The 19091-nt window shown below is 47.3% G+C and overlaps 1 protein-coding gene across 1 annotated transcript in view; it reads right to left on the bottom strand.

Moving 5' to 3' along the window:
- Positions 1-19091, bottom strand: part of ADAMTS2 (ADAM metallopeptidase with thrombospondin type 1 motif 2) — a 150160-nt gene that overhangs the window by 105223 nt on the left and 25846 nt on the right. The gene's annotated exons all lie outside the window — the stretch shown is intronic.

Raw genomic sequence — 19091 nt, forward strand, 5'->3', positions numbered from 1 at the left:
CCCTGTCTGGGGAAGGAACTCTGCCTACGTCATTCCCACCTCCATCTTCCAACTCTCCTCATCTGGGCTTGTAAGGCCAAACTGTTGACAACAGCCTGAAAGAACTGAAGTACGACTATGGTCTCTGTGTGGCCCCAGGAGGACACCAAGATACACCAAATATGGACCAGTGCCACCCACCCCCAAGGAGTCCCAAGTCCAAGACAAAAATCAAAACTGTCAGCCAGGGCTGGATCTGCCCACAGAATTGCTGTTTACTCCAAATAGTATTTTCAAAATTGTGAACCCAACACCCAAAATAATCAGATTTCATGCTTCAAAAATGGAATTCCAGCTTTCCTTGGGAAATGCAGGCTCAAACCACATTGAGCTCCACGTTGCCAGGCAGGGGATGCCATGGATGGAGTGTGCGCCCCTGTGTCCCACTGTGTGTCCCTCTATCCTCATCAGTCACCAGCCCAAACTCTAAAGCAACTGAACTGCTGCCTCCCCCTGTATCTAGTGGCACAAGGCACCAAGTACGCGGTATGTGGCAGCTCTGGGCCTGGGTTGAGGAGAAGCTTGATGGTTTATTGGCTCAGGCTACTAGGGTCTACAACATTAATTACTGTGTCGAACTTGGAGATTGCTATAGGGGGTTCCACAGGGCTGCAAGGCCTGTTTGGGTCCTTAGCGGTGTCTCCAGATCCAGTGGCTAGGGACCAGGGTAAGCAGTAGTGGTGGCCAGACCTGGTGGTGTGACACACTCAGCTGCAGGTGCCTGTGTAGCAGCAGGGACTGGGTTGCTGATAAATATGTAGTGAGGAGGGACAGGGTCAGCAGTAAGAACTGGGAAGGACAGTGGGCACACAAGCAGCCACAGGGCCGTGGCTATCCACAGGTACCCCCATGGTTGCAGGGTCTCACCACATGCACGTGGCAGTGGAGGCTGATGACAGGAGTCAGGTTGGTGGCACATGTGCACAGCTGGAGAGGCTAGCTCTGAGCACTTGCAGGGCGGTGGGGTTCAGCCACGGGGGTCTAAGCTAGCAGTATGCACTCACACAGTCAGAGAGGATAAGGGATGGAGGGACAGGAATTCAGGCATCTGATGTCTGTGAATGTGAAAACCTGTGGGGAGAAAACTTCAGCAACGAAATCTTCAGGTCTCTAGCAGCTGTGATGGCCACTGGTTTCTTTATCAGTGAAAGTTGCTGGGTCCTCTGCAGAGCAGGTCACAGGAAACCACAGTCACTCCCTCTGTGTGTCTGATACTGAAGGTCCATGCCTTTGTTTCCAACCATCTCTATAAATCTCAGCTTTGCCTGTCTCTGGGTGGAGTGAAGCTGAAGCAGATCCTTTGTGTGATGCCCCAAAAGTCTAGGAAAGCTGGTAACTCATCCCGCTCTCCCTTTCCCAGTGAGAACTCTTTCTGGACTGCTCTTGGTGCTGAGCAGTGTCAGCATGGGGGCTGGGACGATGCACACGAAGTGCAGTTGTTCTTCCTTCCCTTTTGTGAGGCTGTTCTCAGGTATTTTGTTCCACTGCATTGCTGAAGTTTCATAAGTGGACTCCTGAGCTCTCCAGAGCTGTTCTGGTTCATAGGTAGCTGTCTAACTGTCGATCTTTATTGAGGGACAGGGTCTTCTGCTCTGCAAACTTGATGACCTCACTCAGGGGCTTTTAAAAGCTTGAATGAGTTGGACTGATTTAAGTATCAGGATATTTTACGTAAATGACCAGATTTCCAAATTCTCTTGAAACATCAGAATTGGTCCATTCAGCTAGCAGTGGCTGGATTTCCCTCTAGGGTGAAGGGATTAAGCAAAGAAAAAAAAGAAAGACTCATGGACAGACAACAGTATGGGGATTGCCAGGGAGGGGGCGGGAGGGAGGTAGAAGATGGCAAAGGGGGCATAAATGGCGATGGGGGGAGACTTGGCTTGGGGGGTGAACAATATACAGGCGATGTATTATAGAATTGTATATCTGAAATCTGTATAATTTTATTAGCCAATGTCACCCCAATAATTTCAATAAAGAGTTAACAGTTAAAGTTTAGGGTGAGTTTTGCTTTCTAATAAGTGTTTTCTGTATTTTTGAGAAGGGCACTATATCAAAACAGACAATTTAGAGAAAAGACCAAGGAAGGGATCAGAGAAGAATAGAGAGAGGGAAATGAAACAAACCAGATCCCCACAAGCGTGCCTTGATGGCCACGGAGGGGCTGGGCCGACGGTTCTCCCACTAAGTGAGGCAGTGCCAGGGCGGCCCCCACAGGAGCTGGCCTCTTCAGCCTGAGAGTCCAGACTGTCCCACACTCAGCCCCTGAGCACCCCAGCATTGGGAAGGCCTCCAGGAAATTATACAGCTAGTCTCAGCCTGGTCGCGACAGGGGTCAGCAGGTCAGGCCCGGCCCCGGGGGCTATGACGGGCCTGCTCATCTGTCACAAAAACTGACACTCGCTCCTGCCACATGTGCCTGCTGACATTTTCCAGGGCATGCTCAGCACAAAGACTGCGTTGGCGAATGTCCCCAGTCACAAATTAACATTCACATAAATAACAGGGCGCTCTCTCCTAAAGAAGAAAAATGACTCTTGTTGCAGGAACATTCACCAAAATAGCAAAAAATGAAATTTTTCTTTCTGAGCTCCCATATCTCACCAGCTGGGCCCCTGCACTGTGGCCTTGAGATGTGAGGCGGAGGAGTGCCCAGAGAATAAAGTCAAAGTTCCTCATTCACGGTCTTAATGACAACCCCTTCCCTGGGCTGGCACCCAGCCCTGGGAGAGCCCAGCCTGCACAGCACGCACACCAGTTGGAACCCAAAACCCCTGTGCTCTGTTCCTAGCAGGCCTCCCTGACTCCCAGAGGCCGTGCACACCCTGCCCTTCCCCCCATCCTCTGATGTGGCTGGGCCAGCATGTCTGAGCTCCACCACACCAGCCCCATCCACACAGAACCTGCAGTTTTGTCACTGGCTGGGGTGGCAGGGGCATTAGTCTATGAGTGTCAGTGTATGCTTTCCCCCTAGATGTGTGTTATTTGGGGTGCTGAGGATGATTATGAGGGGGCTAATACCCCAATAACCAGTGTCATTGGTTGCAGGGTCCTTGGGTCAAGGTGTCACCTGCCAACTGTAAACACAAAGCCCCAGGCCCCACAGACACTGCCACATAGTCACCCCAGAGCCCCAGGAGACACACACTGGTGAGCAAAGTCCCCAGTGTCCTTCCGAGAGGCCCAGAGGCCTGGAGACGCCGCACCTTCCCTTGGCATTCACACAGCTTTACCCTCTTCTGCTAGCTTTGATGCTTCAAGAGGAAGCTGCAAACACATCCACCCACAAGAGGCTGGGCCAGCGCCTCCTCCAGGCCTGTCTTAGCCCACTTGAGCTGCCATAACAAAGTGTCACAGACTAGGGGGTTTCAACAATAGACAATTATTTCCTCACAGTCCTGGAGACTGGAAGTTTGAGATCAAGGAATTGCAGAGTCAGTTCCTTTTGAGGCCTCTGTCCTCAGCTTGTGGAAACCACTTTCTGTGTCCTCACATGGTCGCCCCCTGTACATGTCTATGTCTTAATCTCTTCTTAGAAGGACAGCAGTCACATTGGATTAGGGTCCTACCCTATGACCTCATTTTAAGTTAACCTTTGGAAAGACCCTACTTCAAATACAGTCACATTCAGAGGTACTGAGAGTCCAGACTTGGACATATAATTGGAGAAGGCACAATTCAGCCTAGAATAGCCTCCGTGCTTCCACATCACCTGGATTTGGAGCTGGCTACTGGCAGAGTGCCAGCTGGTCACTGAGCCCAGAACGATAGAGCTGGGTGGGGCTGCTGTGGAGGGAGCACCTCTGGACAGCAGGAAAGAAGGGTACCTTAGGGGCTGGAATTAGGCAGGAGAAAGGTTGTCTCCAATGACATTGCAGCATCAGGGCTGGCATGTGGGACTCCCCATGCTCCTGCCTTCTACAGTGGGGATCCCCACCCTCATGACAGCAATGAGTGCAGACCTGGAAGACAGGAACACTGCACAGCCAGTCAATGAGGAGCAGGAGTGAGGACCTGCCTCCCAATCCAAACCCTTCTCTAGGGACCAACAGGAGCCCTGCTCCAGAGCCCCACTGGGGGCAGCTCCAAGCTGGTGTCATTCCTTCATTCTGAGAACTGGCTACATAACCCAGAGGTCAGCTAGGGCTCTTACCAAGGGGTTCCCCACAGAGAATCCCAGAATTTTCTAGGGATCCCAAAGCTGAGCCTCTACAGTTGCTGGAAAATAGGGGTTATAATTCTACATGGGCAGCACATCCGAAACAGGTTACTGTGCCCTGTCCAGAAACAAAGCCCAGGTCCGGATGCCCAGGAGGCCATGTCCTGTTCCCTACGTGGGATGTTCCTCCAGGAAAGCATGAAAGGCAGGAGAGGAAACACCAGCTCACCCAGAGTCCAGCTGCCTGGCAGGGGGTCAGGATTACTATCCAAGGAGCTGAGGAGCAACTTGACCTGGAGCACCCTTAACCCAGGTCTGTTCAGGGTAGGGGCAGGGCGAGGAAAACCAAGGCCATAGCACAAAGTGGGGATGCCAGGCCATGCTGACAGCTGTGAATGAAACATGTGCTGCCCAGTGGGTGTGTCCCTCAGAGGCATGGCAGAAACAAACTCCCTGATGGGGAAAGTGCAGGCCACCCCGCAGACCACCCCACTGCAAGTCCTGCACTTCCCTGTGCAACACTGGCTCAGCCTCCCTCTCTCTAAGCCTCAGTTTCATCAGAAGCAGAAGGAAATGTTGAGAGGTTAAGACTTGAGGGAGTATGGGGGGAGGGTCCTCTGTGTCTACATGTACTGGGCCCAGGCCTAGAAATTTCCAGGCAAAGAAGCCTGGCTTCCACCTCTTACCATGGGCCTGCCTCTCCTCCCTGGGTCCCTGGGCCACCACCCCTCTCTAAGCATCTCAGGCCTAAGGTGCCCTGCCTTACTTTGGTTTCCTTCAAATCTGGCTTCTTTTCCTGTCTGGATCTCTGGGGCCCTCTGAGGTATCCAGGGCAGGCTGACCGCCGACCGTCCTCTGCCCAGCGGGCAGCCATACCAGGGCCTGAGGCCCTCCACTGCCCCTTCTTGTCCAGATTTCCCTAAACAAAAATCAGGCCACACCATCTGACAAAGGATCATGTATGGTTTATTTTTGGGAAGAGAGAGCTATAAGGGCCAGGTTCTCTGGGCCGTGGCCAGGCTGCTCCACAGGCCTTCAGACACTGCCCCTGTGGTGTCCTCACTTGTCGAGCGTTGATCCAGGATAAGGGGCTGGGCCCCAGCACCAACGACCTTGGAATGGTTATTAATTCCAGAGCTGGGATGGCAGCCCACATGGCCCTGGGCCACTGTATGAGCCTTGGAGCTTAGACAGGGAGCCAGAGCAGCAAGGCCAACAATGACTGACAGCACAGAATGAATGTAGGCTCAGTGGGTCCACAGTCACTGGATATTGCAGGGCATTCCTGTGCCTCCTGGGATCCTGCTTCTTACAGGAGACTGGGCTTCCAAGCATCACACTGGGAGACAGTTCCAGAGTCCCAGGGTGATAAAAGTGACATCAGGCAGATGTCTAGCACCCTGCCATACTCAGAATGCCCCCCACATACCCAGGCACAGCATGGCATCCGTGTATGGCAACACAGTGCACCCACCAAAAGTGCCAAGACTAGGCTCTCAGGGCCACCACTGGAAGCCGGGCAGCTGCTGACCCCATGCACCCCAGGCTGTCCCTGAGAGAGGCTGCTGCTATGCTGGCTCTCACCACCATGGACTACTTCCTTCCTTTAGGGCTCCCCTGGAAGCAATGGACCCTCCCCAGAGGCGGCCTGCCCTACCACCCCATGTGAAATGGAGCTGCCACTGTGGAAAACAGTATGGAGGTTCCTCAAAAATTAAAAACAGAGTTTTCATATGACCCAGCAATTCCATTTTTGGGTATATACCCCAAAGAATTGAAAGTGGGGTTGCAAAGAGATATTTGTACACTTATGTGCACAGTAGCATTATTCACAGTAGCTAAAATGTGGAAGCAACCCAAGTGCCCCTCAGCGAATTCATGGATGATCAAAATGTGGTATATCATACAAAGGAATATCATTCAGCCTTAAAAAGAAAGGAAATTCTGCAATATGCTACAACATGGATGAACCTTGAGAACGTTATGCTTAGTAAGCCAGGCACAAAAGGAGAAATACTGTATAATTCCACTTATATGAGGTACCTAGAGTAGTCAAATTCATAAAGACAGAAAGTATAGTGGAGGCTCCCAGGGACTGGGAGAGGGGGAGGGGAGTTAGTCTTTAATGAGGACAGAGTGTCAGTTGTACAAGATGAAGAGAGTTCTGGGGATGGATGCTGGTGATGGGAATAGATCTGCTACTACTGAACCGTGCACTCAGAAATGGTTAAGAAGGTAAATTTTATGTAAAATGTATTTACCACAATAAAAAAATTTCTTTAATAACATTCAAGATGAAAAAACAAAGGATTTAACTTGAATGTGTTCTCACTTGCTAAATCTGGGATAATTTGAACAATATAATAAAAAATGATAATAATGGATTATAACCCATAGATTCAATAAATATACAGAATCTGTACTGGTATAAATACATAATAGAATAACAAATAAATGGGGCAGCAGGAGAAGCTCTTCCTCTCAGTGGAGTTCAGTTGACAAGTGTAGAAGAAATGATGGAGAGGGAAAACTGCCAAGATAAACATCACAGTAAGAATTATAGCAGATAAGGGTCACCCATGGAATGTAAAATCAGTGGGCAAAACTATGACGAGAAACAGAATGTTTGCATAATCTGAAAGTGTCTCCCCAAGAAATATTTATGATTTAGAAAGGGAAAAACAGTAGGTGTACAGGTAAGGACCCCAGCAGATGAGAAGAGGTTCTTTAAGTGATGAGGGTCATGGCCAAGAGCAAGACCATTCACATCAAAAGCCCTGCTGTGCTGCTGTGGAGCGCACATCACCTCTGTGATACCCCTGCCCCGGGTGCAGACACCACCTGACCTGAGCCAACATGTGGAGGCCATTCCACAGAGTAACTGACCAGTGCTCTTCAAAAGTGCCTGGAACGACAGGCTGAAGAGCTATCTCTGACTGGAGGACACTAAAGAGACATAACAACTAAATGCCACGTGGGAGCCTGCATGGGATCCTGAATCAGAAAAAGGACAGGAGTTGAAAAACGGGCAAAATTCAGATGCAGTCTGGAGTCTAAGGTGGCTCTTCTGATGTCAATCATTGCTCCGGGTTACACAGGATGTTAACATCAGGGAAGCTGAGGGAAGGGCATATAGGAAATCTCTATGTTGTTCTTACAACTTTGCTCTGGATCCAAAGTTATTTTAAGATAAAAAGTTTAAACACACACAATTAAAACTGCACCTCAGGCCACTCTTGGCATCCTCTGGCCAGTTCATTCTTCACTGCTCACTGGTCCCATTGAGCACGTGCTGGCTGCCTCCTCCTGGAATAAACACACTGAAGACAACGGATTTCTCTACGGCAACCCCATGTCCAGGGTCAGCCCTGCATGAGCAGGAGTTCTAGGGGACAGAGTAGCAAGTACAAAGGCCCTGAGGAGGAAGTGAGCCCAGCAAATTCCAGAAACCCCCAGGAAAACAGTGTGGCGGCCAAGGTAGTGCTCTCAGGCAGAGGCCCAGGCCGGACCAGAACCACGTGGGCCCTGTTGCTGCCTTCGGGACACTCTCCAACCCTGCGCACAGCACTGCAGCCCAACAGATGCTCCAGGGCTCCAGGACTCATGCTTGTGAGGTTGTTTGAGGATCCTGGGCAAGCAAGCCACTCCTACTGGCCAAAGGGATATTTCTTTTGTGGACATGCATGGAACTAAGCCACCAGAGCTATGGTGACATGTTGGTTTTGGTGACTCTCACAGCTGACACAGAATGAGTTCATCAGTCTCTGGTCTCTGATGTCCATGGCTGGGTCTTGAGCTTGAGGGGGGGCATGAGCTGGCTCTCATCCATCCATGCTCGAACTGCAGTGTCACCCGCTCTACAGCACTCGGTGCTGGGGTGGATATCAGCAGGACTGCTTTGCCCTGTGCACCCAGAGCAGTGGCCCCACCAACACCCTCAAGGCTCCAGGCTACAAAAGGGTACCCCTCAGCTCTGAGGGCCCTCTTTGAGATGTTGCTCTGCCTTCTCTTGCTTTCAAGAAATGCTGGATGTCATGTTCCTCTAGGCTGGTCTGCTGAGAGATGGTGCAAGTGGGGCCACTCTTCTCTCCCTGCCTGCAGCACATGGCAGTGTGAAGGCAGGGCGAGATCATGTTCTAGGAGTACAGTCTGAGGACTGCAAGGAAGACGTGGCTGGAAAGTGTGTGGCTTTTCACTCACACTGAAAAGTTCCAAATGGTCAACTTAACACAACTGGAGATGAACTATGGTTCACGTTTTTCTGTATACTGTGGGGCAGATCTGCATGATCTGGTGGTCATCGATGAAGCACAGTCACAGCTTTTGAGAGAGCTATGGAAGCCAGCATTCCTGGCAGATGGATAAAGCCGAGTCAGGAGAGACACCACAACCAGCACTAAGTACACAGGATTCAGGAATGCGGAGCAAGAGCTCTACAGTGTATCTACATAAGCAGGTTCCAGAGAGCCAGGCATTATAATAACTGCATTGCTATACATTCCCCACTGTGAGAGATATAGATATGAAATTAGGGATCCTGGACCTGAACAGGAAAAGACGGGGCATGCACACTAAGAAGGATCTTTGCACGCACTGATCCAACAGTTGGTAAACAAATGGGTGAGTGCCCTTCCCCATTCTTGTAATCCTGCCCCATGACACCCCACATGGGCTCATGGATCTTGTAATACATTGTCAATCAGATTGTTTATACAGACAGGCGCCCTATACACCTTAGGGACAGCCCTGCCTCTGGGAACGGTCTAGAAGGATTGTTACTAAGGAGCCCATGTGGGGAAGGGTGGGGATCAGCTCCCTCATGACATGCTCTTCCTGGAATGCACATCTGAGACAGAGCAACAACATGGCCCACTGGAGCCCCCATCCTGACCCAGAGCCCTGACTCTGCCCGAACTGCTTCCCGAGGCTCCAGCGGGTCCTCCAAGGTGCCCCCTTTTCAAGTCTCCATCTCCAGTCCTCTGTAGCTTGCCTTTAATTCCCTTCTGTCTGAGTCACATCAGCCCCACACTGGTGACCTCTGTCCCTGTCCTTCCTAGAGGTGGTCAGGAGGACCATCTACGGGTCTCCTTCCTGTAGCCCCAGGCACCAGGACCTCACCCTTACAGGTGAGAGGCCTGCTGGCTCACACGCTGGGAGTTAAGGGCTCACCCGCAGCCTCCCTCCTTGTTTACAGGGGCTGGGTGTGGGGGAGGCAATCTGGACCTTCATCCTTCTGCTCTCCCAAAATGAGAGGCACGATATTGTGTTGCTTTTTACCAACAGACTCACACTTCAAGAAGTGCCAATCTTCACAAAAGAGGCTGGGATGCTATGTATTCCTCTAAGTCAGCGATTTTCAACCTTTTTCATCTCATGGCACACATCAACTAATGACTGAAGTTCTGCGGCACACCAAAAAATACATATTTTTTGCCGATCTCATAAAAAAAAATTGTTTAATAATTTTGATTCCTTCACAGAGGATGGCTATTGATATGTTGGCTGTTGTCATTTTTTTATTTGACAATCTAAAGGGAAAGAGGTCAGTGCCCCTGACTAAATAGTCAGGTAGTGCATGTTTGACGTTCTTGTGGCACACTGGTGTGCTAAGTCAGCAATTTTCAATGGATGTGCAGCTCTAAGTAATTAGCTGATTCACAAATGAGGAGCCTTTTATTATCAGGTTTTGTTTACAGGTCAGAAATTAGACTTGGAGCAAAAATTGACATCTCAATGTGAAGAGCATTTTCCCTTTTAACTACAATGATTCAGGACCCTGGACTAAGGTATACGGGGAACACTGCCTTCCCTTCCCTGTGGACCGAGAGTGCTGATGCCTGGCAGGCCACAGCCCAGGATATAAGGGGCAGCAGTGCTCCCCGGCTGTAAACCAGAAGGCCCTCGTGGCCTGATAGGACCCAGGCCAGGACATGCTCTGGAATTTGCCTTCCAGAGTGGTCTTTGTTTTGTTATTTGGGTTTTTTTAGGTGTTGGTGTATCCTGAGTTCTCAGCTTAATGCCTGGAACCTGGGTGTGTGATACTGATGTAAGATGGTAGCCTGCAGCCAGATCTGACAGCCCAGAAACACAGCACCCAGCCAATTAATTTCAGCTGATGTCCTTTCCTTAGCAACTCAATCCCACGAACAGGGATGAGATGAGCCTGTGGTTAGATGCGCCATCTAGGATACTGAGCACTATCTCAGCAGGCCCATGCCTGGCTGCTGAGCCCAGCCTGATCTAGGGGCTGCCGAGCAGCCCCAGATGGTCTAATCCATCAGGCATGGCCTCAGCTTGGTCTTGGGTGGGCAGCTGTGGAGTTCAGGAGTGGTGACCCTGAGACCCCACACCTTCAGAACCACAGGCTCTGGGAAGTGGCAGGCTGCCCCAGACCCTGGTCCAGCCCACACCCACAGCATTGCTGCAGGGCCCCAGCAAACCCACAGGGTGGCCTCTGCACAGCATTCCAGCTCCAAGGTAGATTGCCTGCTGGCAAAGTGGAACTGAGCCAGCTTCTAGAGCCTGCAGGAAATGTCAACATTATGCCTGAAAACCCCTCATTTCTCTATCAGGTCGAGTAGATGGGAGTTTTGTGTACACCCAGTACAATAACTCTTTTCCACGCCAAATGTGGAAAAGGCGGTCTAAAGAAGAAAGAACAAAATATCCACATGCAAACATCTGGTGCTGTGACACTTTCTATCTGCCCATTACTGTAGCATCCCGAGCAAGTGGAGCAGGGGTAGGGAGCCTGGAAGGCTCATGCTACACGGCCCATTGGTTTCTGCTCCACAACCAATACCCTCCTGGAGGCTGCTGGTTGAATTGTCACCCTCAAGATGTGACAGTGTATAAGAGCTGAATAAATAGGCTCAGGATTGGGAAGGAAAGCTGGCTTTGAAAAGACACAGAGGCCCACCCAGAGTAGCTTGGCAGTTGAGCATCGACCTATGATCCAGAAGATCCAGGTTCGATTCCTGGTCAGAGCACATGCCCGGGTTGCGGGCTCGATCCCCAGTAGGGGGCGTGCAGGAGGCAGCTGATCATGACTCTTTCATCATTGATGTTTCTATCTCTCTCTCTCTCTCCCTCTCCCTTCCTCTCTCTGAAATCGATATTAAAAAAAAAAAAATTCAAAAAAAAAAAGAAAAAAAGAAAAGACACAGAGAAGGATGTAGCCTCTGCTTCTCTCCTTTCTGACTGACACTTTGTGCTGGTTGCTTTCCAACCCCCTTCACCTCTGTCCTGCCCTGCACCAGAGACTGATGGGGCTGGTAGCCTCTCCCTGGCTCATAGCAAAAGGAGGTGCCAATAGGAAGCCAGAGGCTGCAGAGAGAGAGGCTTTTCCAGGGGTTGTTCCTATGCCCCCCCTGGGTTCCCTTATCCTGCTTGCAGCTCAATAAGACATGCCTTCATTCCACTCCCTACCCATGGAACATCCAAGTGGATCCCCGGGACCCTGACTGATGGGAGTTGCCCACTGAGCAGTGCCCACTTTCATGGTCCTGGGTCATGATTCCATCTGTTAAGTCCTGGATGGGACCTCCTCACTCCAGCCTGATTCTCAACCTGTAGCCCACAGGGTTAGCCTGCTCCCTGCAACCACGACTTAGGCAAACAAAATCCAAGACCTGTCTAGAATATTCTGAGCCCCACCTCCCCTGAGCCACCAGGGACCTTCACACAGTCCCCCCTTCAGCTTCTCTCTGGCTGACTCTGGTTTCCATGGCACCAGAGGCTCATACTTCATTGGCCCTGTTGACACAGAACACTCATTCCCTTCAAAAGCCCTCGTAACAATTACAAAGCTGAGCCAACACCTGAAGACAAAAGCAATTTCAAAAATTCCCCAAGGCTCAGAGCATCTAGATCATACACCATAGTCACAACTCAATGTCTGGCCTGGATGGGGCATCCATACCAAGTCTCCATGGAGACTACTGTTCTCCTTCCCCCTGAGTCTGGCAGCTGCGGAGAGTGCCTAAAGCTCCATGGAGCCCAAAGCACTGGCTGGGAGTTGATGGGTGCCCAGAAGACATACCTGACAAGAGGGTGCAGATGGGCTCTCTGGAACTGAGATAGAACTGGAGATGCCTGGAAATGTTTGAGGGGGTGGGAATGAAGGAAGGGAATGCAGGCCTTGCAGGAAACTGAGTCCGGGCTGGTTAGAGGTGGCGTGGGTGAAGGAAATCTGATTTAACCTTGCTGAAAACATTTGGGTTGTATTAGGAATTAACACCAAAGGAATGACCTAACACCCAACCACTCTAAAGCATTTTAAACTTTCCTCTAAATATGTCAGGTTATTGGAATAAAAAGCACAAATACTTTTTTAAATGACAATGAGAATTCAATGCATCACGACTTTTGGATAGAACAAAGCTGCCACCAGAAGCAAATTCACAGCCTTATATGCTCCATAATTATACAACAGAGTGACAATAAATGAAGTTTGCACTCAAGAAGACATAAAAGAGACCAAAAATGAACCTAAAGCAAATAATAAAAATAGTATGTACAATATGATCCCATTTATGAAGTAACATGTGTATGTAAAAAGATAAACAATGGTCCCCAAAATATCAGGGGTGGCCGATTTCTTTTTACGGCTACTGTAACCCATTACCCCAAACACAGTGTTTCACTGTTCTGCTGGTCAGAAGTCCAATATGGGTGTCACTGGTCTAAAATCTGCGTGTTAGCTGGGCTAAGTTCCTTCCAGAAGCTTTAGGAGAATATGTGTTTCCTGGTCTCTTCCAGCTTCTAGAGGCACTGCATTCCCTGGCTTGTGACCCTTTCTTCCATTTAAAGCCAGCAGTGTAGCATCTTCAAACTTTCTCTTCTGCCTCCCTCATCTACGTTGTAAGGTGCTTGTGATTACCCTGGGGCACTGGATAATCCAGGGTAGTCTCTGTGCCATAAACTCACCTGACTAGAACCTTACTTTTACCTGCAACTTTAATTTCCCCTTGCCAAGTGACAGAATGTGTCCACAGACCCTTGGGACTTGGACTAGGACTCTTTGGGGAGGTGTTTGCCTCCTGCTGCAGTGGTGTCAGTGGTAGAACTTCAGGGTTTTCATTTTCTTCCTTATACTTTTCTACACCACTGGATGTTTTGATTTATAAAAAGCATAGATCTTAGATGCTAAAAAAATAATTTTTAATTGCGAACATAACAGGAAACCCCAAAAAAATAATAATAAAAAATAACAGCATCCTCTTACAGGCCCCACTGATGTTGTGGCACCATTTGTTGTCCTTCTCCCCTGACTCTGCCCACAGGACAGGAAAGGACCCTTTCCCTTCTGTGTCCCCAGCACTGAGCACATGCTTTTCAGCACATTAGACTTAAACTAATGTTTCTCGAACTTCCTTGGTCTGGAGGAATGACGTGAACACTCAAAAATGCACTTTAAAGCCAAGATCCAAATAAACACAATGATATGACTGAAAAGTCCTCATACATAAAACTTAACTCAGAAATGATCTGGGAAAGGCCAGCCAGCAGACAGATACAGCATTAATGCTCAGACTCTAGAGAAAAGCCTTCCTCTGTAAAGAGCCAGAGAGAGAAGCTAAAAGCCAGGGAGGCCCCAGAAAGCACAAGCCCCAAACACTGGCCGAGGCCTCCTGCCTCGGCGAGCACCCAGCTGCTCACCCTGGCCAAAAAGCACAAGCTGGTCCTCCTGCAAGAATGCCCCATTGTGACCTGGGCCAAGGCTCTGAGGGGCCTCACATGCACCTGGCCCTGCACCCTAAGAAGAAACCTTAGAAAGCGGAGGGCACTGCTCAGAGACCCAACTTGGCTACAGAATCCCTGAATCCCCTGGGGGACGAAGACCAGAATTTGAAGTACTGCCAAGCCAGCCATTGAGTTTACTAACTTTTATCTTCCAGTATCCCTCAGCCTGGGTACCAGGCAGTTCAAACCCCAGAAGGAGGCACTAGGCTGCAGACAGGGGAAGAACATAAGGAAAATTCCCCATTTTTATTTATTTCCTTTTTGTTTTCTCCATCCTCTCGGACCCCAGTCAATGACAACTCACGGGCACCTAAAACTCTGAGCGAAAGGAGCCTTACTCTGATTGGAAGAGCTGTGATCCCAGGAAGATTGCAAAAAACCTGTTGCTTTTCCCTCTGCGCCCTCTCATGCAGTTGCAGGAAGCGTGCAACAGAGCTAAACAGAGCCCTGGCAGAGTATGAGGGAGACTCAGAACTGGAAAATACTTGAGAGATAATGGACAGAGTACAGCGTGGGAAACTGATATCATACAGTTGTTTATAATCTCCTGGGCTCACTCTTGAGCAGGGCATGCATAGGCTTTGGGAATGGAGTGATGAGACAGACCAATGCCCGGGTCCCAGCCTGGCCACTGGGGGTGCATAAATAGGACTGATACAAAAAGCACTGCAAAGGCTTTGAAAATGGACCTGACATTGAAACCACAATCTGTAGAAGGCAGACTGGAACTTGCAACCTGAACTCAACTGGGGCAATTATCTGATAAAATAAAAATATCAACCTTGTCCATAGGGTTTAAATAAGCATTTAAACAAGACCTAAAGTCTCACAGCATAGTAGCAAAATGTCCAGGAGACAGTTCAGAATTACTTGGCATATGAAAAAAACAACAACCACACCACAGAAAAATCTCAACTCCCCTGGGAAAAGACAATCAACAATGATCAACACTAAGATGAAACATATGTTGGAATTATAAGATTTTAAAGCAACTACTATAAAAATGCTCCAGAAAGGGCAAAAACTCTTGCAACTAATGGAAAGGTAGTGGCAGCAATAAATAGAAAATATTAAAAAAGAAACAAATGGAAACTTTCAAACTGAAAAATATAATAACCAAAATTTTAAAAACCCCACTGAATATGCTCAATGGCAGAATGAAGATAACAGAGGAGTGAGTCAATGAATGTGAAGATAGATCCATAAAAATTATCCAATTTGAAAGCAGGGAATAAAAAATATTTTTATAATGAAAAGAGCCTTAGAGACCTGTGGGAAAATACCAAGAGATGTAACATTGATGTCATCGGTGTTCCAGAAGGAGAGGAAAAACTTGCAGTGATAAGAAAATAACTGAAGAAATAATAGCTGAAAACTTTCCAAATGTGGTGAAAGATATAAACCTACAAACTAACAGCATAGGAGATCTCAAACAGATAAAATCCAAAGAAATCTACTCCCAAACATGTTATAATCAAACTGAGACAAAAGTTTCAGACAAAATTACAGACAAAAGTAAAGTCTTTAAAGCGGCAAGAGAAGAACAGTGCATTACTTCTAGGGGGGGAAAAAGTGACTCAAATAACTACAGACTTCTCATCAAAATCATGGAGTTCAAAAGAAATGTAAAAACATTTTTAATATGCTCAAAGAAAACAACTACCAACCCAGAATTTTTTAAAAAATTTTTAATGATTGATATTTTTTTTAGACAGAGAGAGGAAGGAAGAGAAAGAGAAAGAGAAACATTGATTTGCTGTTCCATTGTTGTTCCCTTATTTTATGCATTCATTGGTTGCCTCCTGTATGTGCCCTGACTGGGTGTTGAATCCACAACCTTGGTGTATAAGGACAATGCTCCAACCAAATGAGCTACCCAGGGCCCAACCCAGAATTTCATTTCCAGCAAAAATATTCTTCACGAATTATGGAGAAAGAGAAATGCTGTGCTTGCCTCCTCCCATGACCACATCAAAATTACAGCTAAATTATAGAACAACCATCCTTGAGAACCACCTGAGGACTAGCTGAACAGAAATCCTACAACTAAGGATATGAAGAAGAAGCCACATCAAGGCTGATAGGAGGGGAGGAGATGGGAAATGGGCTGGTCCCACATCCACTGTGGCAGTTGAGAATCGGGAGGAATAGCTCAGCTTCAGAAGTTCCCCGTGAAGAGCAAGGGAATCCCAGCCCCACACTGGGCTTCACAGCCTGGAGCACCAGTGCCAGAAACAGAAGTCCCCACAACATCTGGCTGTAAAAATCAGTGCAAATTTTGTCCAGATGAGAAAGCTGCTTGAAATCCAGGCATCCTCTAAATTCAGTAGAGTAGCAGGATACAAAAGTAATATTCAACATCAGTTGCATTTTTATAAACCCATAACAAACTATCAAAAAGAGAAATTAAGAAAACAATTCCATTTACAATTGCATCAAAAAAAATACAACAAAACAGCACCCAAAAAACCTAGGAATAAACTTAACCAGGAGGTAAATGACCTGTACTTGGAAAACTATAAAAAATTGAAGAAGAAAAAAATTAAAGAAAATACAAATAAATGGAAGCATATATATTAAGCTCACAGATTAGAAGAATTAACATAGTTAAAATGTCCATACTACCCAAAGTAGATTCAATGCAATTCCTATAAAAATACCAATGCCATTTTTCACAGAACTAGAATAATACTAAAATTTATATAAAACCACAAAAGACCCCAAATAGCTGCAACAATCTTGAGAAAGAAGAACAAAGTTGTAGGTATCACACTACCTGATATCAAACTATACCACAAGGCCATAGTAATCAAAACAGCATGGTACTGGCATAAAAACAGACATATAGAACAATGGTACAAAATAGAGAGCTCAGAAATAAACCCACACCTATATGGTCAATTACTATTTGACAATGGAGACAAGAATATACAGAGGAGTAAAGACAGACTCTTCAATAAATGGTGTTGGGAAAACTGGACAGATACACAAGGAAAAAATGAAACTAGATCACCTCACACCATATGGTTTATACAAGAATAAACCCAAAATGGATTAAAGACTTAAATATAAGACCCAAAACTGTAAAACTCCTAGAGGAAAACATAGACAGTAAACTCTGACATTGGTCTTGGTAATATTTCTTTTTGGATATGTCTCCTCGGGCAAATAAGAAAAAATAAACAAATGGGACTACACCAAACTAAAAAGTTTTGCACAGCAAAGGAAACCATCAACAGAACAAAACAAAAAGACAACTTACTGAACGGGTGAAGGTATTTGCCAATGATAACATCCAGTGAGGGATTAATATTTAAAATACATAAGGAACTCACAGAACTTAACACCCAAAAGACAAACAATCCAATTTAGAAATGGGCAGAGGACCTGAACAGACATTTCTCCAAAGAGGACATACAGATGGCCAACAGACATGTGAAAAAATGCTCAATGTTACTAGTCAGCAGAGAAATGCAAATTAAAACCACAATGAGGTATTGCCTCACACCTGTCAGAATGGCTACCACCAATAAACCAACAAAGAACAAATTTGGCTAGGATGTGGAGAAAAGGGAACTCTTGTGCACTGTTGGTGGGATTGTAAATTGGTGCAGTGACTATAGAAAACAGTAAAGAGGTTTCTCAAAAAACTAAATAGAAATCTCATATGACCCAGTAATCCCACTTCTGGATATTTATCCAAAGAAATCCAAAACACTAATTCAAAAAGATATATGCATCCCTACGTTCATTGCAGCATTATTTACAATAGCCAAGACAACCTAAGTGCCCATGGATAGACAACTGGATAAAGAAGATATGATACATATATATAATAGAATATTACTTGGCCATAAAAAAATAAAATCTTACCATTTGTGACAACAAGGATGAATCTAGAGAGTATTATGCTAAGTGAAAGAGAAGACCCTGCTGTGAAATTTCCAAGGCTGACCCTGGTGGCCAGGGGCCCATGGTGAGGCCAGTGTGCACATTTAGGACTCCAGCCCTTGACTTTATCTGCTGTGGGATGACGCCGGCCTGAGAGTAAGGAGGACTCAGTGCAGGTGCCCCACCCCAGTCCACCAGGCACAACTGAAGTTGTCTGGGAGCGAGCCAGCTTGACGACTTCAAACACTCGTGCATACACACTCACAAGTATACACACATAATCACACACAGACCTGCACTCAAATACATACACTCCCATGTACACACAGACAAAATACACTGAGACTGCTCACACACACACCATTCCTTCTCTAGGTCACCGTCTCACACATGAGCCAAGTTCACTGCCTTCTGCTGTGAGTGGATACATACAAAAGAAAGTGTAAAAGAAGTGTTTATATTGAGAATTCTGATGCTCTGATTTCTCTCTGGTTTATAAACCACGTGGGTTGCTAACTTGGAGATGGGGAGTTTTCTGACACAGATTGTTTTAGGAATAGGAGAATCTGAAAAGATGTCTGGAGGCTCCAGGGCCACCTGACAAATGACCAAATGACCAAATGACCGCCTGAGGCACTTGCAGAACTCGGTGGCCCAGGAGAGCACAGTTGAAATGCCAGCTGATAGAGAAGCTGCATAGCCCCGTGGGCTGGCGGAAGGTGGGCACGGGATGGCTGCCACTGTTCCCAGAGCAAGGGTACAGATGAGCAAGGGGCTGCAGGGACCTCCTGAAACGTGATAATTAGCCCTGCAGGCCCCACACAATATTTCACCTCATTTTCTTTTCCTAGACAAATACTTTGGTAGGATTCTTTTTTAACTGTAGCCATAGAATAAATTCTCCCAAAATAACATCTGTGTGCACAGATAGGGACGGGGGTAATGTCCCAAGTCCTTCCAGAGAAGTGCCTCCTCCTGAGCAGCCCCAGACCATGTGCATCACTTGGAAGCTTGTTTGAAATGCAGAATCCAGTTGCACCCCAGACCTGAAAAGGAAAACCTGCATTTTTGCAAGTTCCCAGGTGATCTGATGCTCTTTAAAGTCTGGGGTATAGTTTTCTCTGTGTTTGTGTGTGTGTGTGTGTGTGTGTGTGAGAGAGAGAGAGAGAGAGAGAGAGAGAGAGAGAGAGATGAGGGCACCTGAAATCTACTCTTTTAGCCAATTTCCAGTACTCAATGATTAACTACAATGTGC

This window comes from Miniopterus natalensis, chromosome 4, assembly GCF_054644295.1.
Source record: "Miniopterus natalensis isolate mMinNat1 chromosome 4, mMinNat1.hap1, whole genome shotgun sequence".
Lineage (NCBI taxonomy): Eukaryota > Metazoa > Chordata > Mammalia > Chiroptera > Miniopteridae > Miniopterus > Miniopterus natalensis.